Source organism: Pristis pectinata, chromosome 37 (assembly GCF_009764475.1).
Source record: "Pristis pectinata isolate sPriPec2 chromosome 37, sPriPec2.1.pri, whole genome shotgun sequence".
NCBI classification, from domain to species: domain Eukaryota; kingdom Metazoa; phylum Chordata; class Chondrichthyes; order Rhinopristiformes; family Pristidae; genus Pristis; species Pristis pectinata.
This window is the reverse complement of record NC_067440.1, coordinates 10790749-10797574: the sequence shown is the minus strand read 5'-3', so window position 1 is coordinate 10797574 and position 6826 is coordinate 10790749.

The window sequence follows — 6826 nt, the reverse complement described above, 5'->3', positions numbered from 1 at the left end:
CCTTAAATGACTTGGCCTCCACAGCCCTTCCACAGATTCACCGCCCTCTGGCTGAAGATATTCCTCCTCATCTCAGTTCTAAAGGGACGTCCCTTTGTTCTGAGGCTGTGCCCTCGGATCCTGGACTCTCCCACTGATGGAAACATCCTCCCCACATCCGCTCTATCCAGGCCTTTCAGTATCTGGTAGGTTTCAATGAGATTCCCCCCATCATCCTTCTGAACTCCATCGAGTACAGACCCAGAGACATGGGTGCAAAATAAACCACAATAATAGAACTATAGAAAACTACAGCACAGAAAACAGGCCATTTGGCCCTTCTAGTCTGTGCCGAAACATTATTCTGCTAGTCCCATTTACCTGCCCCCAGCCCACACCCCTCCAGACCTCTCTAATCCATGTATCTATCCAATTTACTCTTAAAAGTTAAGAGTGAGCCTGCATTTACCACGTCAGATGGCAGCCCGTTCCACACTCCCACCACTCTCTGAGTGAAGAAGTTCCCCCTAATGTTCCCCCTAAACCTTTCCCCTTTCACCTTAAAGCCATGTCCTCTCGTACTTATCTCCCCTAATCTAGGTGGAAAGAGCCTACTTGCATTAAGTCTATGCCCCTCATAATTTTGTAAACCTCTATCAAATCTCCCCTCACTCTTATAAGCCATATACCTTCTTCACCACAGTATTGCCCTCTGTTGCCACTTTCAGGGAACTATGGACTTGAACTCCAAGGTTCATCAACAATCCTTAGCATCCTAAAACTTACTGTAGTCAAATCAAGTCGAGTTTATTGCCACGTGCACGCCGTGAGGTGCAGGTGCAATGAAAAACTTGCTTGCAGCAGCATCACAGGTACAGACAACACACAGAACGTAAATTACACATAAACTTATACCATACAGCGAAAAAAGACGGTGCAAATGCAGGACCTTAGTGCGAAAAAAAAACAAAGAGACAATCAGAGACAAGTCCACGTCAGTTCAAGAGGTGGTCCGTAGTGTTCTGTTGCTGAGGTAGGGTTAGGGTTATGCAGGTCAGTTCAAGAACCTGATGGTTGTAGGGCAGAAGCTGTTTAAAAGGTCAGATCGAGCATGTACAAGTATTCTCCTGCATGCTGCATGCAGACTCTTAGATACACACATGAATGATAGAAAAATAAGTGGCTCTGTGGGAGGAAAGGGTTAGATAGATCTTAGAGCAGGATAATTTGTCGCCACAACATCGTGGGCTGAAGGGCCTGTACTGTGCTGTAGTCTTCCATGTTCTAAAATGCCTCTGGCACCATATTTTACAGGCCTCTATTGTCACAATCTTGGAGTCATTCTTGGACTTTAACAATCTAGATGGTGACAGAGTGAGATCGCACGGGCAGCAACATGTAATGGCCAGGTCATCTGGTGGTAGCATGGTTGAGCTGGGGGTTGGATGCGAGGCCACAGCTGGAGTACGTGTGCAGTTCTGGTAACCACATGATAGGAAGGACGTTGATTAAGCTGGAGAGCGCGCAGGAAAGATTCACAAAGATGTTCCTGGGACTGGAGGGCTTATAAGGAGAGACTGGATAGGCTGGGACTGTCTTCACTGGAGCGTAGGAGGCTGAGGGGTGAAAAACACTCTGCTGCTGGAGGAACTCAGCAGGCCGGGTCAGGACCCTTCTTCAGGACTGAAGATAGGAAAAGAGGGAGCCCGATATATAGGAGGGAAAAGCAGAGCAGTGACGGGTGGACAAAAGAGGGGAGGCGGGGTGGGCACAGGGTGGGGATAGGTAGATGCAGGTAAGAGGTAGTGATGGGCAGGTGCAGGGGAGGAGGGGAGAGCAGATCCACCAGGGGAGGGGTCACAGGGAGGGAAGGAAAGGGGAAAAAAAGGGGTAGAAAAAAAAAGAGAGTTTAGGAGATGGAAGAGGAGAAGCACAGTGGGAGGGGTGGGGTGTGGGGAAGGGGGAGGTGGGGATTACTTTGGGAGAATTCAATGTCCCTGCTGTTAGGCTGCGAGGTTCCAAGGCTGATGGGGTGGGTTTATAAAATCACGAGGAACGTAAATAAGGTCGATGGTTGCAGTCAGTGTCCCCCAGGGTAGGGGGAGTCTGAAACTAGAGGGCACAGGTTTAAGGTGAGAGGGGAGAGGTTTAAAGGGGACCTGAGGGGCAACTTCATCACACAGAGGGCGGTGGGTGTGTGGAACAAGCTGCCAGAGGAAGTGGTAGCGGCGGGTATAATTAAAACAGTTAAAAGACATTTGAACAGGTACGTGGATAGGAAAGGTTTCACAAGACGAAGGGGCAAAGTAGGCCATTCGGCCCATCGAGTCTGCTCCGTCACTTCGCCATGAGCTAAACTATTCTCCCATCTGGCCCCAATTCCCAGCCTTTTCCTCATATCTCTTGATACCCTGACTAATTAGATACCTATCAACCTCCTCTTTAAACACCCCCAGAGAGATATGGGCCAAGTGCAGGCAAATGGGAGTAGCTCAGATAGGCATCTTGGTCGGCATGGACGAGTTGGGCCGAAGGGCCTTTTTCTGTGCTGTGTAACTCTATACTGATAGTGAGACAATCATTTACTCTAGCCCAAGGCGGAAAACGAAGGTTTGCTTTAACATCTCCTGAAACTATAGGAGCTGGCCTTCATCAGTCAGGGCATTGAGTATAGGAGTTGGGACATTATGTTGCAATTGTATAAGTCGTTGGTAAGGCTACACATGGAGTACTGTGTATAGTTTTGGTCACCTTGTTATAGGAAAGACGTGGTTAAACTGGAAAGAGCGCAGAGAAGATTTACAAGGATGTTGCCAGGACTCGAGGGCCTGAGTTATGGGGAGAGGTTGGCCAGGCTGGGTTGTTATTCCTTGGAGTGTAGGAGAATGAGGGGCCGACCTTATAGAAGTGTTTAAAATTATGAGAGGCAGAAATAAGGTGGACGGTAAAGTCTTTTCCCCAGGGTAGGGGAATCCAAAACTAGAGGGTGTAGGTTTAGGGTGAGAGGGGAAGGATTTAAAAGGGACTTGAGGGGCAACTTCTTCCCACAGAGGGTGGTGGGTGTACGGAACGAGCTGCCAGAGGAAGTGGGTGAGGCAGGTACAACGGGATCACTTAAGAAGCACTTGGACAGGTACAGGGAGGGACGGGGCTTGGAGGGAGATGAGCCGAACGCAGGAAATTGGGACTAGCTGGGTGAGCACAGTGGTCGGCATGGACTAGTTGGGTGGAAGGGCCTGTACCGTGCTGTATTGCTCTATGATGCTATGCTCCATTCAGCCCATCAAACCTATCCCACTATTTTCAAATATCATGACTGATCTGATTGTAACCTCGATTCTGCCTTCCCACCCATTCCTCCCCCTCATCTATCAGGAACCGATCTCCAACTCGTTCTCTCTCTCTCGCACCTGCCCATCAACTCCCCTTTGATTCTTTTTGCAATTAACCACCTACTCTGGTGGGGTGGGGGGGGGGGGGGTGGTGGGGAGAGACAATTTACAGCTGCCAATTGACCCTGCGCGTGGTTGGGATGTGGGAGGGAACCGGAGCACCCGGGGGAAACCCCCGCGGTCACAGGGAGAACGTGCAAGCTCCGCACAGGCAGACAGCGCCGGAGGTCGGGATCGAACCGGCGTCGCTGGTGTAACATTAGGGGCAGGCAAGACAGAGGGAGGTGTTGGTGCCAGCTGTTCTATCACTGGGCGACCAACAGCACTGTCTATTGGATAAAGTGCTGCTGCAGCTCTCCTATTGGTTATTCAGTGGTGAAAGTGCCATCTATTGGTTAAAATACCACAGAGTCCACTATTGGTCCATAAGTGACACAACAGTGTCATCCATTGGTTAGAGTACCATAGCGTCCGCTATTGGTCAGTCAGCGATGTAAGAATGTCATCTATTGGTTCAAACACTGACACAGTTCTCCCTATTGGTCACTCAGTGGTACAACAGCGCCATCTATTGAGCAGAATGCCATAACACCGCCCCCTATTGGTCACCCTGTGGTAGAACACAGAACAGTACAGCACAGGAACAGGCCCTTCGGCCCACAACGTTGGCCGAACTAGTTAACCCACTTAACTAAACTAATCCCTTCTGCCCGCACATGATCCACCTCCCTCCAGTCTCTGCACATTCATGTGTCTAAGAGCCTCTTAAACGCCTCTATCGTATCTGCCTCCACCACCACCCCTGGCAGCCTGTTCCAGGCACCCACCACTCTCTGTGTGAAAAAAAACCTGCCCCATGCATCTCCTTTGAACTTACCCCCTCTCACCCTCAATGCACGCCCTCTGCTATTAGACATTTCGACCCTGGGAAAAAGATACCGGCTGTCTACTCAATCTATGCCTCTCATGATTTTATAAACTTCTGTCTGGTCTCCCCTCAGGCCTCCGCTGCTCTAGAGAAAACAATTCAAGTTTGTCCAACCTCTCCTCATAGCACATCCCCTCTAATCCAGGCAGCATCCTGGTAAACCTCTTCTGCACCCTCTCCAAAGCCTCCACATTCTTTCCTGTAATGGGGCGACCAGAATTAAATGTGGCCTAACTGGAGTTCTATAAAGCTGCAACATAACTTCCCAACTTTTGAACTCAATGCCTCAACTGATAAAGGCAAGCGTGCCATATGCCTTCTTTACCACCCTATCAACCTGTACAGCCACTTTCAGGGAGCTATGGACTTGGACCCCTAGGTCCCCTGTACATCAAGAGCTGGTTATTGACTTCAGATGGTTGACAGCTTCAAGTTTCTAGGAATGAACGTCACCAATAGCCTATCCTGGTCCAACCACGTAGAAGCCACGGCCAAGAAAGCTCACCAGTGCCTCCACTTCTGCAGGAGACTAAAGAAATTTTGCATGTCCCCTTTGACCCTCACCAATTTTTAATCGATGCACCATAGAAAGCATCCTGTTTGGAGGTGTCACGGCTTGGTATGGAAACTGCTCTGCCAATGACAGCAAGAAACTGCAGAGAGTTGTGGACACAGCCCAGCACATCACGGAAACCAGCCTCCCCTCCATGGACTCTGTCTGTACTTCTCGCTGCCTTGGTAAAGCAGCCAGCATAATCAAGACCCCATCCACCCCGGACATTCTCTCTCTCCCCTCTCCCATGGGTAGAAGATACAAAAGCCTGAAAGCACGTACCACCAGGCTCAAGGACAGTTTCTACCCCACCGTTATAAGACTATTGAATAGTCCCCTAGTACGATAAAGTGGACTCTTGACCTCACAATCTACCTCGTTATGACATTGCGCCTTATTGTCTGCCTGCACTGCACTTTCTCTGTAACTATAACACTTTATTCTGCATTCTGTTATTGCTTTTCCCTTGTACTACCTCAATGAACTGATGTGATGAAATGATCTGTATGGGACGGCATGCAAAACAAGGTTTTTCACTGTAACTTGGTACATGTGACAATAATAAACTAATTTACATCCTGCCATTAACTGTGTACTGTCCCTTTACATTTGATCTCCCAAAGTGCAACACCTCGCACTTGCCCAGATTAAACTGCATCTGCCACTTCTCTGCCCATATCTGCAATTGGTCAATATCCTGCTGTGTCCTTTGGCAACCTTCTGCTGTTGATCAGAATGCCACAACAGCTCCCCTTACTGGGAACAGAGTGGCATAAACCAGTGAGAGTGCTCAGTTGGATCAGTCATGCATACACTGGGAGGAAAGGATTGGTTGAAGGAGAATCCTTTCCAAGGAGGAAAGAAAACTAGGAAAGTTTGTAATATGGTCAACTTAAGTATCACACAGACTGGATGGAGATTACAGGGAAATATGGCCGAGGTGGTTTAGAGGTCAAAGAGAACAGTCATTAGATCAGGGAAGTGTTTCAGATTAAGTAGTGGGAGCAGAGAGGTTGGGATTGTGACGGATATTCACTAACATCAGCCTTTTTAGCACAACAGCGTGACCTGTCCAAAGGTCAAGAAGTGGTCGTTCACTTCAGCTAAATTCACTTTTACAAAACCAGCAGAAATTGTCCAAGGCTCGAGATGTTTGTTGTTTGCTAAGGTAAACTTCTAACCAATATTCCCTGCTCAGCCTCTTGACATAAACAAGAGAACAATGGGGTCCACCTTGGCCTCTGACTTAATCAAGGTGAAACAATGGGGTCCACGTTACCCTAAATAAACCCTCCAGTCTCCTGACCTGAAAACGTGGTCGAAAAACATCACATGATGTCAACTTAGTGGGAAAAACTACAAATGTTAGAAGGCAGTCAGGGTGGGAGGAATGACAGAGAGAAGGGGTTACAGAAAAAAAACCTCAGCTTTCGGTCTTGCATTGGATGACTTGCTCGTCTGCAACTTGTTGATTTGCTTGTGAGAATCGTACTTGCGTTTGGAAATCCTTCGTAAGTTACAAATCTTTGTTAAGAATTACCTATTGGAATTAAATGTGCTTCTCACTTAAAGTGTTTAGACGGCTTCGTTAGCTGGAAGTATCCCCCCCTTGGTTGGGATGGGGAAGTCACCACTCGAAACAGTGATTATTGACAGCTCGACCTTTCTGTAGAGACTAAAGCAGTGAAGTAAATTGGACCTTGAAATGTAGGTTGACAGAGTATAATCTCCCTACAGTGGAGGTACTTGTAGATACTTATACCGGATAAGGCTTAAAGTCTTGGCTTAAGTTTAGAGCTCTTGGACGGTACACTCAATATCATCACAGGAATGTAGGCTAATGGCAGGAGAGCTGATCAAAAGAAGAGCAGAGTCTTGATAGAAGAAGGTCACAGTTAGAGCACCCAGTTGCAGAGAGAAAGGGGGAAATGACTGTCAGGCAAAGTCCCATCTGCCAGGCAGATTAATTAATTG